The sequence below is a fragment of the Borostomias antarcticus genome (genome assembly GCF_949987555.1).
Source record: "Borostomias antarcticus genome assembly, contig: scaffold_126, whole genome shotgun sequence".
Taxonomy (NCBI): Eukaryota; Metazoa; Chordata; class Actinopteri; order Stomiiformes; family Stomiidae; genus Borostomias; species Borostomias antarcticus.
In genome coordinates, this window is record NW_028175951.1 from 292,897 (window position 1) to 314,135 (window position 21,239).

The window sequence follows — 21,239 nt, forward strand, 5'->3', positions numbered from 1 at the left end:
TTCACCTACACCTCCCAGATCTATCTCAACAAGCACCTCAAGAGGAGCCATGACAACCTCTACGTCTCTCTCTCTCGTCTCTCAAGCAGACAGATCAGACCAGAGATTCTCTCCTCCTCCTCCTCTCAATCACTCCCTATCCCCACCTCCAACACCCCCCTCACCCCAGCTACTGCCCAGAGACAGAGAGACACAGACAAGCCAAGACCGTACCACTGTGAACAGTGTGGGAAGAACTTCACGACGTCAGGAGAGTTAAAGATACACCAGCGTGTTCATACAGGAGAGAAGCCATACCACTGTGAACAGTGTGGGAAGAACTTCACTAGGTCAGAACATTTAAAGAAACACCAGCGTGTTCATACAGGAGAGAAGCCATACCACTGTGACCAGTGTGAAAAGAACTTCACTATGTCAGGAGAGTTAAAGATACACCAGCGTGTTCATACAGGAGAGAAGCCATACCACTGTGAACAGTGTGGGAAGAACTTCACTACGTCAGGAAAATTAAAGATACACCAGCGTGTTCATACAGGAGAAAAGCCATACCACTGTGACCAGTGTGAAAAGAACTTCACTACGTCAGGAGATTTAAAGACACACCAGCGCGTTCATACAGGAGAGAAGCCATACCACTGTGACCAGTGTGGAAATAATTTCACTACGTCAGGAAAATTAAAGATACACCAGCGTGTTCATACAGGAGAGAAGCCATACCACTGTGACCAGTGTGGAAAGAACTTCACTACATCAGAAAATGTAAAGACACACCAGCGTGTTCATACAGGAGAGAAGCCATACCACTGTGACCAGTGTGGGAAGAACTTCACTTACTCAGGAAAGTTAAAGATACACCAGCGTGTTCATACAGGAGAAAAGCCATACCACTGTGACCAGTGTGGAAAGAACTTCACTAGGTCAGAACATTTAAAGATACACCAGCGTGTTCATACAGGAGAGAAGCCATACCACTGTGACCAGTGTGAAAAGAACTTCACTAGGTCAGGATATTTAAAGATACACCAGCGTGTTCATACAGGAGAGAAGCCAAACCACTGTGACCAGTGTGGAAAGAACTTCACTGCGTCAGGAGATTTAAAGATACACCAGCGTGTTCATACAGGAGAGAAGCCATACCACTGTGTCCAGTGTGGAAAGAACTTCATTACGTCAGAACATTTAAAGATACACCAGCGTGTTCATACAGGAGAGAAGCCATACCACTGTGACCAGTGTGGAAAGAACTTCACTACGTCAGGAAAATTAAAGATACACCAGCGTGTTCATACAGGAGAGAAGCCATACCACTGTGACCAGTGTGGAAAAAACTTCACTACGTCAGGAGAGTTAAAGATACACCAGCGTGTTCATACAGGAGAGAAGCCATACCACTGTGACCAGTGTGGAAAGAACTTCACTACGTCAGAACATTTAAAGATACACCAGCGTGTTCATACAGGACAGAAGCCATACCACTGTGACCAATGTGGAAAGAACTTCACTAGATCAGATCATTTAAAGACACACCAGCGGGTTCATACAGGAGAGAAGCCATACCACTGTGACCAGTGTGGGAAGAACTTCACTACGTCAGGATATTTAAAGACACACCAGCGTGTTCATACAGGAGAGAAGCCATACCACTGTGTCCAGTGTAGAAAGAACTTCACTACGTCAGGAGAGTTAAAGAAACACCAGCGTGTTCATACAGGAGAAAAGCCATACCACTGTGACCAGTGTGAAAAGAACTTCACTACGTCAGGACATTTAAAGAAACACAAGCGTGTTCATACAGGAGAGAAGCCATACCACTGTGACCAGTGTGGAAAGAACTTCACTACATCAGAACATTTAAAGACACACCAGCGTGTTCATACAGGAGAGAAGCCATACCACTGTGTCCAGTGTAGAAAGAACTTCACTAGGTCAGAACATTTAAAGATACACCAGCGTGTTCATACAGGAGAGAAGCCATACCACTGTGACCAGTGTGGAAAGAACTTCACGACGTCAGGAGATTTAAAGACACACCAGCGTGTTCATACAGGAGAAAAGCCATACCACTGTGACCAGTGTGGAAAGAACTTCACTACGTCAGGTGACTTAAAGATACACCAGCGTGTTCATACAGGAGAGAAGCCATACCACTGTGACCAGTGTGGAAAGAACTTCACTAGTTCAGGAGATTTAAAGAAACACCAGCGTGTTCATACAGGAGAAAAGCCATACCACTGTGTCCAGTGTGGAAAGAACTTCACTAGGTCAGGAGAGTTAAAGACACACCAGTGTGTTCATACAGGAGAGAAGTCATAGCCATAGCCTTAGGACTGGATTACACTACTGAGTTTTTGTGGAGGCAGATCGATACGTCCGGTGCCACGTTTTGGTGCTTGAAATCCGGAGATGCATTCTAGTGTAATAGGCAGATCCGGAGGCCTTTGAGAAAAAAAAACTGGCAAAAGATTGGTTTTTCCTATAACCCCAATGTTCAATTGTTTGTACTACGTTCGGAGTGCGGGTTCAGTTGTCAGACTCACAGCCTTTCTCCTTATGTCAACATTGTCTCCATTCCTCAATAAATCCATCCATTAATCCATTGAGCCAGAGATGAGTCGACTGTTGATCTTTGGTGACGTTTATTCACAAAATAAATATAACAAACAAATAGAAACTCTTAAATGTTCGGCATGAGGCCGTGCCTGCTACTAAGGCTGAGGTCAATGACGGTATCTGCTGTATCCGCCTTCTTCATGCTGCGCGTTGCATGCACCCCTATATGCGGGAGCGCTCACCACCTACAGGGGGGGCACACTGACACACCCAAATAAGCCTCAAGTCTGGACATAAACATAAACCTAAACGCGGCTCCTACACACCGGCCCCTAATTGTTCTCTACGGAATCAATTACATAAATATCTACATGAAAAGGAGCCATGGAATTAAACAGAGGGTTAATATGTTTAGGCAAATAAAGTATATACATTACATCCCTTATAGATGTCTTTCGGTCTGGCCTCTGAATAGCCAGTCAATCTTCAGCCTCCAGGATGTGGCACAGCTTGGTTATGGGCCTTTCAATGACTGAAGTTTTAGTCTGGAGCTTGACTGAACGGACCAGACCTCCTCCATCAGGCTTGGTCTCCAGTACCCTGCCTAATGGCCGTGAGCCCCGTGGGGCAGTTGGGTCAACCACCAGGACCACATCTCCTGTCTTCAAGTTGTCCTTCACTTGAGTCCATTTCTGCCTTTCCTGGAGCAGTACAAGGTATTCCTTTGTCCATCTGTGCCAGAAGAGGTCAGCCATGTACTGGACCTGTTTCCAGCGGCGCCTGGCATAAAGGTCCGATTTCTGAAAGGTGCCAGGGGGAAGGATGGGTTGGGTTTTTAGCAGGAGGATGTGGTTTGGGGTCAGTGGCTCTAGATCGTGTGGATCTGAGGAGACCGTGGAGAGGGGGCGGTTGTTAAGTATTGCCTCTGCCTCACAGAAGATTGTGTGCAGGCCCTCATCGTCGATGGTTTGCTGATGGAGAGTGGAGTTTAGGACTTGCCGGACAGACCTAATGAGTCTTTCCCAGACTCCACCGTGGTGGGAGGCCGCTGGCGGATTGAAAGACCACTGGATTCCATCGGAAAGAAGTGCACCTTGAATTCTCCCCTCGTCCAGCGACCTCAGGGCTTTCTTGAGCTCGGCCTGAGCACCCACCATGTTGGTACCGTTGTCTGATCTGAGGGTCTTAACCTGCCCTCTCCTGCAGATAAACCTCCTCAAGGCATGAATGCATGAGTCAGTATCTAACGAGTAGGCTACTTCTAAGTGCACAGCTCTACTGCTCATACAGGTAAACAGGGCTCCATACCTTTTGACCATACTCCTTCCTCTTTTCACTGTAATCGTGCCAAAATAGTCCAATCCAACATTGGTGAAGGGAGGGAGGTCAGGGAGGATTCTTTCTCGTGGCAAATCTGCCATTTTCTGTTCCTCTGTTTTGCCTCTCCTACGTCGACACACGACACACTTTGAGGTTACGCTTCTGGCTGCTGAGTTTCCTTTCACAATCCAGTATCTCCTCCGGAGCTCAGAAAGCATGTGGTTCCTACCACTGTGTCCAGAACGTTCGTGGATGTGTCTGAGCAGGAGAGCTGAAATGTGAGCATCTTTGGGAAGGATACAGGGGTGTTTGGTCTCATATGGCATTGCGGATCTATGTAGCCTGCCGCCTACTCTCAGGATGCCCTCATCTAGCATAGGATCTAGCCTGCTGATCTTACTGCTCCTCCGTACACTAGACGGGGCTGTTTCCAATGTGGCCATTTCAAGAGAGAATGATTGTCTCTGAACATAAATGATGATGGACCTTTCTGCCTGTGAAATGTCTTTCACTGTGAGGCGCTGTCCACCAAGTGTGGTCCTGAAGGTTTTGAGCTCCGCGCTCACCTTTTGGCTGTGTGAGCGGGTAGCAGCGTGACCCAAGGAAAGTTCCTTTTTCCTTTTGGTAAGCAACATCAGAGTGCTCTTTAGCTTAAGGTACCATGCCACTGCTCTAAGGAGCCTTGTCCAGACCGAGAAGTAGGAAAGAAGCTGGTCGGTGGGGGTTTCAGTGTTCTTCACCATTGTGGTGAACACGATAGTGTTTCTTCTGACCTCTGGATCATCCTGTGACACTGACTTAGAGCCCAATACTTCCTCCACGGGCCAACTTTCTTCTGCTTTCCTCAAAAAGTCAGGGGCATGTATCCATCTCCTTTGTTGCATGAACTTGCTAGCACTTAGCCCTCTTGAGGCATCGTCGGCAGGGTTGTCCTTGCTGCCCACATATCTCCACTGAGACAGGTCTGTGTTGTCACGGATGAGTGAGACTCTGTTGGCTACATATGTTTTAAACCTTGTTTGGTCATTCCGGATGTATTTCAAAACTGTTTGGCTGTCTGTCCAGAAGACTGAGGGCTGCAGGTCGAGGTGTAACTCCTTTCTGAGCATTCTGTCCACTTTCACAGAGAGAGCTGCTGCTGCTAGGTCTAGTCGTGGGATTGTGATCTGCTTTATTGGGAGGACTCTGGACTTTCCTACGAGAAAGGTAACATGCACAACTCCCTCAGAGGTGACCTGCCTGATGTAGCTCACTGTCCCATAGCCACCTTCGCTGGCGTCTGCAAAGTGATGCAGTTGGGTACATTTTGTGGCTCCATAGCCCTCAGGCTTCAAGCAACGTGCAACACTGAAATGCTCGAGGCTTGCAAGACTGTTTGTCCAGTCCGTCCACTGGCCCAAGAGACCTTGGGGTAAGGGCTCATCCCACCCGAAACTTCTTTGGCAGAGCTCCTGTAGCAGCTGCTTGGCTGGGAGGATTAGAGGGGCCAGAAAGCCAAGTGGGTCAAAGATCGAGCTCACAACAGCAAGGATGCCTCTGCGGGTGTGTGGCTTCTGCATGAGCTTGATGTTGAACTGGAAGGTGTCAGAGTCGACACACCACTGTAGCCCCAAAGCTCTTTCAATGGGGAGGCTATCCTTGTCAAGATCTAAAGTTTTAACTCCCTTTGCCTTCTGCTCTTGCGGGATGGAGGCTAGAACAGCCCGGCTATTGCTAACCCACTGAGTGAGCTGAAAACCTCCTTTACTGCATAGGGCACGGAGGTCTTTCACTAGCTGGCTAGCTTCTAGTTCTGTGGCCACTGACGTTACACAGTCATCTACATAGAAGTTGTGTCTGATTGTCTGAGCTACGTGAGGGAGGAAACCACATTGATGGTCGTCGGCGGTTTTTCTTAAGGCGTAGCTTGCACAACTTGGGGAGGACACTGCACCAAATATGTGCACTAGCATACGATACTCCCTTGGGCGCTGACTGATATCTCCTTGTGGAGGGTTAGGGTTAGCGAGCCATTCTTTCGGTTTTCAAATACGTGGTCTGTAGCCTCTGTAATATGATCTTTACACTGGCTATGCTCCCTCACATTCTCTGCGCTACGATCGGATTGTTGCTGACGAATGACGACGACAATCTTCTCGGCACCAACTACGATCGTAGCGCAGAGAATGTGAGCCGGAGAATAGCAGGCTGCGCGCTGGCCTGTGCGCATGCGTGCTGGAGCAAGTGGGGGAGAGGCTTGTAAAGATCATATTACAGAGGCTACAGACCACGTATTTGAAAACCGAAAGAATGGCTCGCGTAGAGGAATATCAACTGTCGATTCATGCAATGTGATTGATGAAAACAACCGTTTAGCGGCCGAAAATGGATTTTGAGAAACTGCATTCCCTATGCCCCGTGCGCCGCCATTACATGGATATACTGGCTCGCGCTGGATTTTAAATTTCTTCTACAGGCCTCCGAACAACACAAAAGTGATCTGGGTGAGTCAAACTTCTTATAATATGTCGTAAATAAGGTCCAGGTTGTCAAAAACGAGCATTTTCCTTTAAATGTTCGGCATGAGGCCGTGCCTGCTACTAAGGCTGAGGTCAATGACGGTATCTGCTGTATCCGCCTTCTTCATGCTGCGCGTTGCATGCACCCCTATATGCGGGAGCGCTCACCACCTACAGGGGGGGCACACTGACACACCCAAATAAGCCTCAAGTCTGGACATAAACATAAACCTAAACGCGGCTCCTACAAAAGCCATACCACTGTGTCCAGTGTGGAAAGAACTTCACTAGGTCAGGAGAGTTAAAGACACACCAGTGTGTTCATACAGGAGAGAAGTCATAGCCATAGCCTTAGGACTGGATTACACTACTGAGTTTTTGTGGAGGCAGATCGATACGTCCGGTGCCACGTTTTGGTGCTTGAAATCCGGAGATGCATTCTAGTGTAATAGGCAGATCCGGAGGCCTTTGAGAAAAAAAAACTATAGGAATAGGGTTACATTGTAACTATGTGTTCACTTCACCTTATAACAATCAAACAGATGATTTACGAGTTTGAGCTACATAGTGTCTTACTGTATACTATAGTTAATCAGACAAGCGGATAATATCGTAGGAGTAATTTCACTGTATTCCATGTTTTCATGTTCCCCCCAAAAAGTAGACACTTCAAATCATAACCTACATAAGAATAGACACCTCAAATAATAATATTCTCTTGTTCAAAGAAAAGTAACTAGCAAAAAGTTACAATATTTTTACTGAGCTATAGCTATATAAGATATATATTGAGGTATGCTGCTACACGTGTGGGTAGACTCCCCAGCTCAGCCTTTCCTGTTCCTGACCAAATATCACCTTGATCACACCTGTCTGAACTTCCCAGCACTCATGCCCTTTTCTTTTTCAATAATATCTCTATTCAATACTCAAATACAGTCCAGATGTTCTGATATATAGTCCTTACAATCATTTAGTTTTAAGTCCTTCATCCATTCCCTCACGATATCTCCCGTATTATGATGAGACTTGATAATAATAATTAATATCTATCAGGGTATGTGAATGTTTTTACGAATATGCCAACTGTCTGTCCCGCATGGTGTCGTTCTAAAACATCACCATCAAGAGATGAATAAGCCTACTATTTTAAACCGCACCACAGATATGGGCAAACATGATTTAGGTTACCTATTAGGCCAGTAAAATGAGATGTTTGCTTTTGCAAAAGAACCCCTCAAATATGTTATACAGTTTAATCTGGAATAATATTCTGAAATCAGATCTGTAATCATTCTACAAGCAATTGGTTTATTCAGGTGTGAGCCAATGATCAAAATAGGAATTGGATATGGAGTTTGGATTACTGGAGAAAATGAAAAGAGAAACTTGAGGAAGATCCTTGGTGAACTGAATAATACGGCAGGCCTTATCCTATAGGCCTATGGAATGCTGCGCTCAAGGATGACATTGGGTGAATGGATGGACTTAATTTCGTCCTCTTGGTCAAAGTCGATTGCTTTAAAAACATGAAAGAATAAAACAAAAAATACTGCAACACAAAGTAGATGAAATGGTGATTGCAAAGGGACTGTTTAAATGAATTCCAACATACCTGGTTGAGTTCATGGCTTACAACTGTATCTCTTTGGAAGATTGTAAGTAGCCTAACTTTTTGGATTTTAGGTTGTTTTAAAAGCAGTGGATGCGCACCAGACATGGAACACAAACTGGGATGGAAATGTATTTGTTGTGACTGTTGGCATTGGTTGGATGCCATTTTAAACTCTAACTTTTCAGAATGTTTTTTTTTTTTTCATTAACCTTTTTAATAAACATTGTGTAACCTCAGAGAGGTACTGTAGAGAGTGTGTTCATTTGTGTGCCTGCCTCAGTATCCAAACCTGGACTGACCCCACCTCAGTATCCAACCCTGGACTGACCCCACCTTAGTATCCAACCCTGGACTGACCCCCCCTCAGTATCCAACCCTGGACTGACCCCCCCCTCAGTGTCTCTGCATGCCTCTTCCACTGCTCCCAGGGAGAGTCATGCGGGTATATGGTTGGTGTTCATAAACCTTCCAACTCCAAAGTGTAAATAATTCCTCAATGGGACTGAGGAATGGGGAGTAAGGGGGTAACGGTGTATCCACCTGTGAAGTTATGTATGGTGGTTGGTGAACCAGTCCCAGACCAGAGCAGCCAGGTGGAAACTAACATTATCCCACATGACAACAAACCTGGGCTGCTCTGCTCCATCCTGTACAACTGCATTATATAGAGCACCAGATATGTCATTGTGAGTGGAGTGCACTTCTAAAGCATAGAGCGCTTTACAATATCTTCTCTCATTCACTCACCAATGGTGGCCAGCTGGTGTTAGCCTCCTCATTGGGATAAATTAGTGTTTTACTCAAGAACACGTCAATGAAGCAGAGGAGATAGCTGGAATTGAACTGGAGGCTCCCAGACGGCTACTCTACCTCCTGAGCTGCTGCCACCCCCTCAGAACGTGATCATGTGTGCAGTATTGGATGGACCTAGGGTGGCATGGTGATGGAGAACTCCTTGCAGATGTAGGAACCTCTTGAAAATGTTTTCAGCCCTCAAAGGCCAAATGTAGATTTTTGCAGGGTGATTATCAACAATCTAGTAATTATATTCTGTAAACCAAGGAATGTTTAAATGATTTTATTGTGAGCTCACAAGGTATGTCTGATCTCCAGAGCAGGGATATCAGAGTACAAATGTGTGGTCAGAAAACAATGAGTCTCATACTTCAGCAAAAATGACCTCATCTTAAGACCTCCTCCTCCTTATCTCTCTGGGCTAGTGGAAAGGGCTCTCCCCCTCCCCCAACTTAACATTCTTGAAGCTCACAGACCTGCTTCCACACACCACAAAACACTATTTCTTCTTCCAGGAACACAAGGTGATGTTTCCCCCATGCTGCCCAGGGACATTCACAACAGCTCTTTGTCCTGTAACATCTGGGCCCTGACGCCTGGTTTTAGATAGATTGAATCCAGCTACATCAATGAAAATGAACTAATGACGCTGTGCAGCTGCGCCAAATACCACCAATAGGCCGTTCACACCTCTCATATTGAAATGAATGGAATGCACAAGAACAAGAGCCCTGGATCAGGTCCAAATCCAGCCAGCTTGCTAATAACACCACCAGTTAACATTAACTAGCCAACTTCAGATAGAAATCTAACCAGGTAGATATGAATAGGCTACAGCAGGATCTAGACTAGTCGTAATGTTAGAAGACCATAAACGCAAATGAAAACGCAAGTGCTCATTTTACCATACTTTGGAAAATAAGTACCCTAACACACCCTATAGAACATGTAATCTATGGGCTGCAGCTATTGAGTCTGAGAGAAATAATAATAGGCACAAATCCTTATTAAATCCATTTTAATTCATTGCTTTTATCTCTAGCAAGATTGAATATGCTCTCCTAAAGCTATAATCAAAGTTTTGATGACTGAGGCCCAATTTAGGGACCCAAATAAGATTGAGTCCACCCAAGAAAAAACAAAACGAATAATTCCCTTTATTTGACAAACCAATCATAGCCTACATACCAGTGATTATACCAATATGAGGTCATTTTAAGATCAATCAACCATTCAGTTCCGAGTCCGGGTCCAGAACCAGGGCTACAGCCAACAGCAGGGGGAGGCGGACTGGACTGGGAAGGTGTTTGCATAGTCCTTGAACTCTGCTCCCTTCTTTTCTCCTCCAGATCCAGGTACCTATAGCCGTCACAACGTGGCTAGCTAATTGTAGGCTATTCTTGACCCACGTTAACATTAGCAAAGCGGTGTACCTGCGCACATGCACAAACAGCAGTGCTACAAAGAAATCTATCATATTTATTTTCTCATACACTGGGCGTTTGGTGTTGCCAAGCAATAGGCTCTTTGCTTTGCACAAGTTCCACTACTTCCTGAAATTCTACAGGCATCCTTATTTCCTGTCCTATACCATTGTGCCGCACACCTGATTAATCACTTCCATCCAATAGTACAGGACAGGAAATAAAAATGCCTGTAGAATTTCAGGAAGTAGTAGAGCTTGTGCAAAGAGCCTATTGTCAGACAGTACTTCAGGAACAGTGTAAATCACACAAGTCAACTGCTGGCACGTTGCATGTCTGTGACTGATAAATCGTCAATGACGTGTAAATGGTTGAAATTCATGTTGAAATGAAGCCCCCTCTTTTCCATTGCAACTATAGCAGAGGCCGTTATTCACATAACAGTTGACCGTGTTTGCTTTCTTCACTGACGGAGAGAGAGAGAGAGGGGGAAAGAGAGGGAGAAGATGAAAAGATTTCATCAAACAAAGCTCAGCTTTGGAAAGCGAACTGTTGAGGACAAGATCAAAAAGAAAGAGGTGATGATGGTGGTACACTGCCTACTCTTTACTTAATATGATGGGAAAAGCACATTAACGGGATAAATTGTATGTCTGTATATAGATAAACAAATAGACAGGTATGTAGGTGTGTATAAATATACACAGTATGCATGATTATGTTCGGTTAAAAATATATAATTTGTTGACAGGAAACCAAGAGGTACAAGAGAGTGGAAGAGAGGGGACAGGAGGAGAGGACATAGAGATGAGAGGTGAGATACCTGATGTTAGCCAAAGAGACGCTACATTAAGTTAGATCCTGGCAAGATTAAAAAATAATGTGGATGGATGGATGGATGGATGGATGGATGGGTGGGTGTGTGTGTGTGTGTTTATAGCTTATGTTTATGTTTTGTTAATTTGTGGACAGGAGATGAAAATGGACACCACAGTGGAGGAGAGGTGACGGGAGGAGACCAGCATGGATAAAAGACAGGAGGAGAGGTGACGGGAGGAGACCAACATGGACAAAAGACAGGAGGAGAGGTGACAGGAGGAGACCAACATGGACACCACAGTGGAAGAGAGGTGACAGGAGGAGACCAACATGGACAAGAGTGGAAGAGAGGTGACAGGAGGAGACCAACATGGACAACACAGTGGAAGAGAGGTGACAGGAGGAGACCAGCATGGACATCAGTGTGGAGGAGGCCAGGCTGGGAGAGAGGTGACAGGAGGAGCTAGTCTCATGTTTCTAATAGATGGTGTGTTCTCATCAACATTCACTTAAGTTGTGTCCTCTCTGGATGACCTCCACTGCTCTCAGTTAAAGATGATATGAATCCAATATGATGCGTGTTGTTCTTTATAGATCTAGCCTCTTAATTCTGCTCTCAAAGTGCATCAGATTGAAGCACCACAACTAAATGACCTCGCTATTACAAAAATCCTGCGTACGGCCCTGGTCCTGAATGTTTCAGAGGGCAGATGATAACCTCCTTCTAAGCAAAGAGCAGGTGTTCATAATTCTGTCTGCATCACTACACTGAGGTGACATTTTGGTTGTACCGTCTGATCACAACACTAACTGTTCTAATTTTTAACCTATCTGTCCACATATCTGTCTGTCTGTCTGTCTGTCTGTCTCTCTCTATCTTTCATTGTCTGCCCCTGTTTTATTATTGTATCCGAGGCTTCACGTTTGGTGATGGGACCTCAGTGGGTGAGAACAGACATGCTGAATAGACCTAAAGATCTAGGCATGGGCAGCATCTTTCCATCCATTTAAAAATAAATAATATTATGTATTATTTTATGCCAACCTACATTCAGTCTAGCCCTAACCCTAACCTCTTAGAGTGCAGGAAGTGTCGGCCAGCTGTGTCATGTGTGTGTGTCTCCATTCTCAGCGTCAGTACATCCAGTTTGATAGTTCACCTGGGCCAGCAGACTAAGCAGAGCCTCGACCCAAACAAGGTGTCCTGAATGGTCTCCCAGGTCCGCCTTGTACAACTGAACTGTCAGCCCAGTGTTTTAGTGTGGTCTACAAGCTATTCAATAACACCTGGAGAAAATGATCTGTATCTTGTCTTTACACTTACAGCACACATGCTGCACAAATGATGACCTTAATTGTATGACACTTGTTTTGTAAAATGCACAAGGGTATCTCTAACTTGGCTAGACTGTGGATGTGGTGACTAGTCCAGGCCAGTCAGCATGGTATAAGCTGCATACAGGTGAGCAGAAGCTAAAACGCTTGTTCCTTGGCTAGGACCAAGGCAGCTTGCCAGCAGGGTCAGGCCTGTGCCGGGAGGTCAGTACATTAGAACCCCCTTTGGCCGTCTGTATGTATACTAGGTTCTCAAACTTATATTTGTGGTATAGAAAGGTAGAACTTGCTTGGTTGGTTATGCAAGTGTGTGTGTGTGTGGTACTGTTGATTTTCCTCCACACTCCTCTCTCAGCCATATGTTTCCCCTATGTGGATCTGAAAACAGTAATAGGGATTATTAAATTAGGTTGCTAAGAGAACTGCTAGTCACCAGAAGCATTCAAGAACAAAACCCGTGCTGGAATACTAGTGTATGAACAAATCAATACAAGTAGAGCACATCTACTGACAGGCTGGCTGAATGACTGGAAGACTGACTTGGGACCTCCACTGAGGGCATCCCAGTCCTGGCTATGCATCAGTAGGCTAGTGATGCTCCCCTGCCCCTGGGCTAGTGTAGACCATTGCTAGCCTCTACCCACAAGCCATTACATTGATCATAGGCCTACTAAGAGAATACCAAGGGGAGTCTTGGTAAGGCTTTTATCAGGGAGGTTGATGTGATTACGTCTTTCAAGCTACATGATTTGCATTAAAAATATAATCTCTCTCTCACACACAGTCATGTAATCCAGTCAATCTAACTCCATAACAAATTGCATTAGGCCTACGTAACTAGCAAGCCAGCAAACAAAGTCAATGTAGACAGCTGGCTAATTAGCTAGCGTCATTTCCACCATGCCCCTCTCCTAAGAGAAAGGCGATTCGCCAAATTAAAAAGTGATTGACAACCGTTTCAGGCGAAATTAGTTTTTGATTGACAAGACGATTGTCAGTCTCTGATTGGCCAAAGTAGAAATTGATTGACAGTTGACCCGCCCCCTGGAAGTCTCTGGGCATGCAGAGATACACACTTGGAAAATTGAGGGGTCTTCTACAGGGCAATAAAGTGGGATCTCTGTATAAAAACGGCTAATGAGAAGCAGGGGGCTTGATACCACAAGGGAACATGCATAATGGGTGGGGGACAACATGTTTACATGTGTACAGTACTTGTTGTTGTTGGCAACCCCGCCCCAATAGCGGACCTAGGACTACAACTGGCTAAATTGTCTCTGATTGAGAGACCTGTGCCACTGATTGTTTGATTGGTTTCCATCTGCCTCGTTAGTATGTGTACAGTATTTCTAGTCTACATGTACAGTAGCTCCCATCTTGTTCTTTGTCTGTTCCATTTGCTGTAGCTGTGCATAGTCCCTGGTGTTTCCGGTGCCATCTTGTAAGTCTGTAAGTTTAGAAGCTCTGTCTTTTCTTCTTCACTTGTCGAGTGTATACCTTGGTTTTATTGTTTAGTCTTTGGTTTTGTGAAAACTGCTGAAACCTCAATGCACCTGTGACAGTTACATGCAGCCCTTGTGATTGCTTAAGTCAGTATGAAACCATCTATGGCTTCTCACATGGCAGGTAACTCAACAAGAGTTCAAGCCCAGGGGGGATGCAGAATAAAAATGCTAATACATGTACAGTACATACTCAGGCATTGTGCTGTGACATGATTTTTTAAAACTTATTTATGTATTTATTTGTAGCTGTTACCGTTTCTTCATTTTGTTTACATCTCTTCATCTGACCAGCCTGTTGTCTGCTTACATCTCAATCAGTCCCACCTGTGTTCAATTCCGTCAATCAGTGAATCCATGCTCAGTCCAGAGTCCCACAACTCATTCCCATCACAGTATGTAGGCCTACTAATATGTTCATCCAGGATTGCTACAGTGTAAATAAGCTGCGACATTTATCTTTTTTTACTTAGAGCTATCTGAAGCCAGCCATGCTCTCCTCATATTCACTGCACATTCTTGCTCAATAAATCTCTAATGTTCATGATTTAAAAAATGACATTTTCATGACATAGTAGATGTAGTGTGAAATGTATTGTGTGCCAGAAACAACCACAAACAACCTCAGATCACAACACCAGATTTAACTTTTCTCCATTTCCATGGTGGCCTGCTATACACTGTCGAACAGTGTCACAATATGGATTAGAGCAGGGGTTCCCAACCTTTCTTCCCCAGAGCCCCCCACTTACACCTGATGGAATTTCCCCCCCCCCCCCTCCAAATCAGTGTGAACGTCCAGTCTGTGTATGTTTGTGTGTGCAAATTACATCAGGCGTAAGTGGGGTACAATTAAGTGCTTCGCCAATGTAGCAGGAATATTAATGTTGACACGATTCATAGTCTCTGATTAATTTGTTGAATTTATATGATATTGTAGTGCCGTACATACAAGGCTTTTTGGCCCTTCATCAGATATAATCATGTATTTTGCTGTGTGACATGTCAATAACATGATTCTTTGACAAATATTTGTCTAGCTAATATTAGGGCCTCAAATTATCTGAGGTCTGGCGCACCAAACAGAACAATAACAAGACCAGACTGGCTCACTAGTCACCAGACACCAGTCGTCTAACAGGGTTCTTATCACAAACATGCATCAGCAGATATGTGTGTTCTGATTGGCTGTGTGACAAGCCGCTGTGTGTGTGTGCCTTGTTTTCTCTTCCACAGTTCAAGTTCTGCAGCCTGTTCAGCTATGAGGACTGGGGGAATCATCCCAAACTCCTGCTTCTGCCCGGAAAGGCCAAGCAGCAGGGACGCTGTCAGGGGATGAGCTTCACAGTGAGCCATCTATCAACACACACACACACACACACACACACACACACACACACACAAACACTCACATAGACACCAACAGACACACACACACACACACACACACACACACACAGACTGACACACACACACACAGACAGACACACACACATGCACACACACACATAGACTGATACACACTCACACACACATGGACACACACAAACACACACATACTTTAGGAGCAGCAACCTTAGCTGGCAGCATCATCTCTGTCTCTCTCTCTGTCTGTCTCTTTCTCTCTCTTAATAAACAGTATAGAGGAGAGTTCCCTATGGTGACAAAGAAAGGGGCACCATCATTTTTTTTCTTCCGTTGATTAAACCCACCCCCCTCATTTCTCTTCTATCTCAGTACATGCTCAGTTATGGGGTTGGCAAGGAGGTCTACAAACAGGTGAACACTAGACTTCTGTACAGACTTATTAAGGAAATTATCAATCAATCAATGATGTGTGTGTATGTGTGTTTGTTTGTGTGTGTGTGTGTGTTTGTTTGTGTGTGTGTGTGTTTGTTTGTGTCTGTGTGTGTGATTGAAACATCTAGTATGTCCCTAGCACGTCTGTAACGTCTCTCTCTCTGTCTCTCTCTTCCTCTCTCTCTCTCTCTCTCTCTCTCTGTCTCACAGACATGCTCCTCCATCCTCATGGCTTCCTCTCCATGGCCGATGACATCATAGTGGGGATCTTGTTGGGGTTTGCGTCCCTGTCTGAGTAGCCAGTTCTTCACTGGCCTGCCGTCCTAACGGTCACCTGGCTACATAGTTCTGAAGCTGTGCTGGCGCACCCCCTGAAATTGTTGGCGCCCCCCTAAGGGGGGCCTGGACCCCAGGTTGGGAAACCCTGGATTAGAGCATACTTAAAGGTGACAAAGGTCATTTGGATACATTCATTAAAGGTTTATAGGCTGTTTCCCTCTCGGGAAGGCTCACACAAAACATTCATATGTTCAGTTTTAATGTTTATTGCAATGGTGATCTAATTTATCGAAATTCAGTTTTTAATACTGTTATAATAAAGATGATAAGATATGAGTGAATCTACGTATAACAGTTTTCACAGTAACATGATGATCTAAAATACTTTATAATTGAATATGGCAACATTTCAAGCATAACCTACTGTAATGATGAACGCTACTATGAGTTTAGACAACAGGGAGGAACAAGGTGCTCAAAAAGTGAAATAAACCATTAGTGTTGTTGGTGCTCTTGGATCACTGGGAATGGAGGCAATATCCAAAAACAAAAGTAGATCCAGGCACTCAGAATAAGTATTCGGAAAGAAAGTGGTAATGTTAAAAAACCTTTAAAGTCGCACAGAAACAGACGTTTGAGATCATCTAACTTCCGTAGTTTTACGTATTTCCGATGCAAACAAGCTGTGAGGGTGGGACATATGTTTAGAGGAATTTTAGACAGATTCGATAGCAGGATAGCGTTGATTGACAGGTGGATGTTGTGAGATTATTGGCCTAAAATCTAAGGTAACTGTTGTCGTCATTGCACGTGACCTACCGTTTTCCAGGAAGTAAGAAATGATATACTTTGATATACGATTACAACAAAAGTAGAATTTTGTAATTTTTTTGGCATACATCGTTGAATAGGTGAACACTATGACCAATTATGTGAACCAAAATGGGACAGAATGCTTTCTTCACTTCAGTGCGACTTTAATGTATCAGGCTTACATAATTTTAAAAAGTCAACATGTTTCGACCTTGTCAGTCTTCATCAGGACATGTTGTGCGCTCAAACAAATTACCCCTTAAATATTCACTCACTACTGTGAGTTTGGTTAGATTAACAACTAAGTGTGCTTTCAAACCTAAAACTTGAGCCTGTACCTAAACTGATGACTGAAGCATGTTGTATTTCTCAGCTTCTTCCCGCCCTTGTAGAAATAATTTTTCTTGCCCCCGTCTGGTGTGAGGAAACAGTCATATTTGAACGTGAGCGGATCGGGGTGGATGTCTGGGTCCACCTGAACGGCGGTGTAGGGGAAGAGGGCCACCCTGTTGCCCCCCCTGAGGTGGTACTCTTGTCCGTCGGCCATCTTGAGGCTCATGTCCTGGAGCACAGCCCTGGTGAGGACGGGGGCGGCGGTCAAACGCAAGGTCTCCTCCACGGCGCTGTCCATGACGGGCATCTTCTGCAGCATGTCCCGGGTCAGGTCGATGAGCGGCCCACCACGCCTCACTTCCTGCCCGGCCTCCTTCAGCACGTCCTCCAGCTCCGCCCGGACCGCCCTCATGGCGTAGGGGTGCTTCATGAGATAGAGGAGCAGCCAGAAGGCTGACGGCCCCGTGTTACCCTGGGACGCCCACAGAAGCAGGAACATGTACCTGTCTTGCATGAACTCCTGCATGCCGTGCTCCTCCCTAATCTCCTGCTGATCGCGCACCCAGCCGCTGACGTCGTCTTTGGTGCTGATCTTATGGACCGACAGCGTGTTCCAGAACAGCCTCTTCAGACGTTCCACCTCCATCTTCTCCGACGGCAGCAGCACCCCGTAGGCCAGCTTGGGGAACAGCTGGTCGTACTTCCGGAACTCAGAGAAGAGCTCCCCGAGGACTTGGGGGTCTCATTGCCGAACAGAGCTAAGAAGCCCGCCCTGAAGACGATGTTGTAGCTGTAGTTGAAAAGCCCGTCCTCCATCCAGATTTGATGGTCCTCGCCTGCCCCCACACTGTGCAACATCAGATTCTGAAGGTTATTCATCATGGCATGTGTCATGACCACCAGACCATCCCCCATCAGGTGCTTGTTGCTGGATATCTGCAACATCTTGTGCTCATCTTCGATGTTGGATTGGTAACCAAACACTTTCAAAACTAGATACTTCGCAAACTCGAAAAAGTCCAGCTTTGTGCGGGCTTCTTTCACAATAGTCCCAAAGGAAAATGACTCTGTGACGAATGTGAAATAAAAGCCCCCCAGCAGCACTGTGAAAATATCCCCATGTTTCCTTTTCATTCTCTCCAGGAACTTTGCAGTATCCCTGCGAAACTCCAGGACATGGCCCAGCCAAGGAATGGGTCCCTTATCTAAGGGGGGTTCCCCGGGACGCCTCTGACGGAAGGTCCCCAGGAGATAGAGTCCTCCAAGGAGGAAGGCTAGCAGAGCAAGCAGGAATGGCAGCAGAAAGCCCATCGTCCTCTCCTGTGCTACTCGCAGAGCTAATCTGTTCTCCAGCTCATATTCCTCTGTATTAGTCAAACACTGTGCTCAGGGCTGAAAATTAACACCCGCCAATGGCGGGTAAAATTTCCATTTGGCGACTACATTTCAGAGGCTATCCGCCACGCTGGCGGGTAAATGTTTGTACCAATAGAGTCATGTAATAAAGTATGCGTGCGATGTCGCCACATCCATGCCATAGACCGGCGTTCTGTTTGTTGTGTGTTGCTCCACCGCTGCACCAACTAAAGTTTTCAGTCACATGACTGTTGCGGAGCCTCGCGCACTAGGAGAGACTGGTGACGCGAGGCTACTCGCGCACAGAAAATCGTTCACATTTACCTCAGAGGACGCGCGCTTCTACAGTCAACACCTACAGTAGATGTGTACATCCTGTCTCTGGGCTTCCATAGCATACCAAGCCACTGTTTCTCAGAAGGGATGTCTTTGATCGCTTGTCATGTAACTTATAAACTCTGAAGACGGTACTGGTTCCTCCTTGACTGACTTCACTGGTCATCCAGCCATAGGCCTAGTTTTAGGTATGGACGCTATGGACATGTCCATACCAAAGCCACGGGAACACGAATTGTCCCTACCAAAAATAATACAGAGTGAAAACTGTAGTTTTTAATTACCATTCACAACTTGCGAAGCAAAACGGTTGGGAATTAAGGCCTGGTTGACAGCTGCGTTCAGCAAGCTATCCAATCAACAATGTACAGTAGCCTACTTCCCCCCCTCCCTCCCTCCCTCTGTGACCCAGCGAGGGCCTCGCGAGCTCAGCAGCTCGCAGCACATCGAGCATCGACTGTCGGCAACAGCGGGAATTTTGATTAAGCAGAAGTAAGATTGAAGTTATTGAACAATAGGGAATACAATATGTTGACCGACAATTATTTTTCTGTACAGAGTTGTATCAATGATAATAGTTTAGTTTGCGTCCTACTAAATGCCTATGTAAACTGTAATGTTAGTGCTGGTGTTGCAGCTCAGAGCTGTACGTATTAGCTATAACGTTAGGTCTCGTAAACGTTTGCTGAGGCAGAGATAAGGTGCTGTAATGTTGTCATAACAGTTGTCTTTAGCTAGTAATAAATCAGTTTTGGTATAACCGTTGCAAACTCCTAGGTTTGAGCAACTACCTGGGTTCACTCGCCCACTGAATTGCATAACAGGCTAAACAAACGAGACGTGTTAGGGTTTGAGGCTGGTGGAGGTAGGACCCAAAAGCAGACGGCAGGCAAGCAGCTCAGGTTCAAAAATATGGGTTTTAATATCCAAAATAATACCGGGAGGAAACGCAGGGGAAACACGCACTAACATTGACAATGAACCGACAGAGAACAAAGGAAACAGGAGGGCATATATACTCAGGGAGAACAATCAAGGAACAATGTACAGGTGTGCAACAAGACATAACGAGACACAGGTGCAGACAATCACCCAGACAAGGACATGGAGGGATTCCAACAAGACACCAACACAAGGACACAGGAACAAGGACACAATGGAAGGGAACGGGGAACGAGGCTGGGACAGGGAAAGGGACCGGGCAGAAGCAGAGGGGGGAACTAAAGGGCCAGGAGAGGAGGGACTTGAGTGACGTGAGACTAGTGAGGGGACAGGTGTCTAGAGCTGGGGCTGGGAGGACACAAACCAACATAGAAGACAAGACAACGAACACAAGACCAAACACACAAGGAGGTAGAACAAAACCAAGTGACAAAGTGTACAATAGTCTCTGGGGGCAGTGCAGGGGCAGTCACCGGGAGAGGTGCTCAGGGTCCAGGAAGGTCCAGGGGGCACAGGAGCTCAAGGCCAGGATCAGGGGGTGAGCAGGGCGAACCAGGGGCCCGGGCAGGGGCGAGGGTCCGGACCAGGAGCGAGCAGAGTGGACCAGGGGTCCGGGGCGAACCAGGGGTCCGGGGCAAATCGGGGGTCCAGGGCAGGAACGCGGGTCCAGACCGGGAGCAGGGGCCGAGCCGACTTTACATAATGACAGGCTGTGAATATGTTACAGTATATGTATTTTGTTCATAAACACATAAAGACCATGAGGTGAAGGCTTGGATCATTTATATCTCATATTTGTGTAGGGTTAGCTAGTGGAAGTGGAAGGAAGTGAATGGAAATGAATATTTGAATTTCTATGAATTGCAATGTTTCTAGGTATCGAATTAAACTACTTTATTTGAAATTTTACTTTGGCCTCTTCCTTAAGCATGTATTCAACATAATACTATTATCTGAATGAAAAGTACTGAAACAGATGTATAATGTGACAAAAAAGGCAATTTATTATTTTGGCCGGTAAAAAATATACTTGGCCGGCGGATTTTTTCATCTACCAGTCCCCTTGGCAGGTGAGCCAAAAAGTTCATTTTCATCCCTGACTGTGCTCCTCCCCCTTGCACAACAGATACCCGAGTACTCCAGACACTACGTTCTTTAACAAGTTGTCTTCAAGACCCTGCCATGGCCCTATCTCTAAGCACAGCTGATGCCAACTTTTCTGCACTGAAATCGATACATTTCAGTGCGCAACACCATGAACAATGAAAGACTGACTGATATCGGGGTGCTAAGTGCAGTGTTGCCAGCTCCTCTGTAAGGGAAGTAGCTGTTGGTTAATTAATTTGCATAATATGCCATTCTGAAAGATGCAAAATGAATAGAAAAGGCTGATCAGGCAGTTTACAAACTAACCATTTAGTCCAGGGGCCTATCCAGATTCGGTACCACCTAAAGTGACCAAATAATATCGGTATTTTGTCTTCCTACATGTGTGTAGTTTATATTTTGCTATGATACACGG

The 21,239-nt window shown here is 45.5% G+C and overlaps 1 pseudogene across 1 annotated transcript in view; it reads right to left on the reverse strand.

Moving 5' to 3' along the window:
- The window catches only part of LOC311328989 (7-alpha-hydroxycholest-4-en-3-one 12-alpha-hydroxylase-like), a 44,892-nt pseudogene extending 26,498 nt beyond the window's left edge, over positions 1 to 18,394 (reverse strand). Inside the window, exon 1 of the transcript in view lies at positions 17,724 to 18,394. The product of the transcript in view is annotated as a 7-alpha-hydroxycholest-4-en-3-one 12-alpha-hydroxylase-like (transcript). The remainder of the gene's footprint in view (positions 1 to 17,723) is intronic.
- Between the last annotated feature and the right edge of the window lie 2,845 nt (positions 18,395 to 21,239).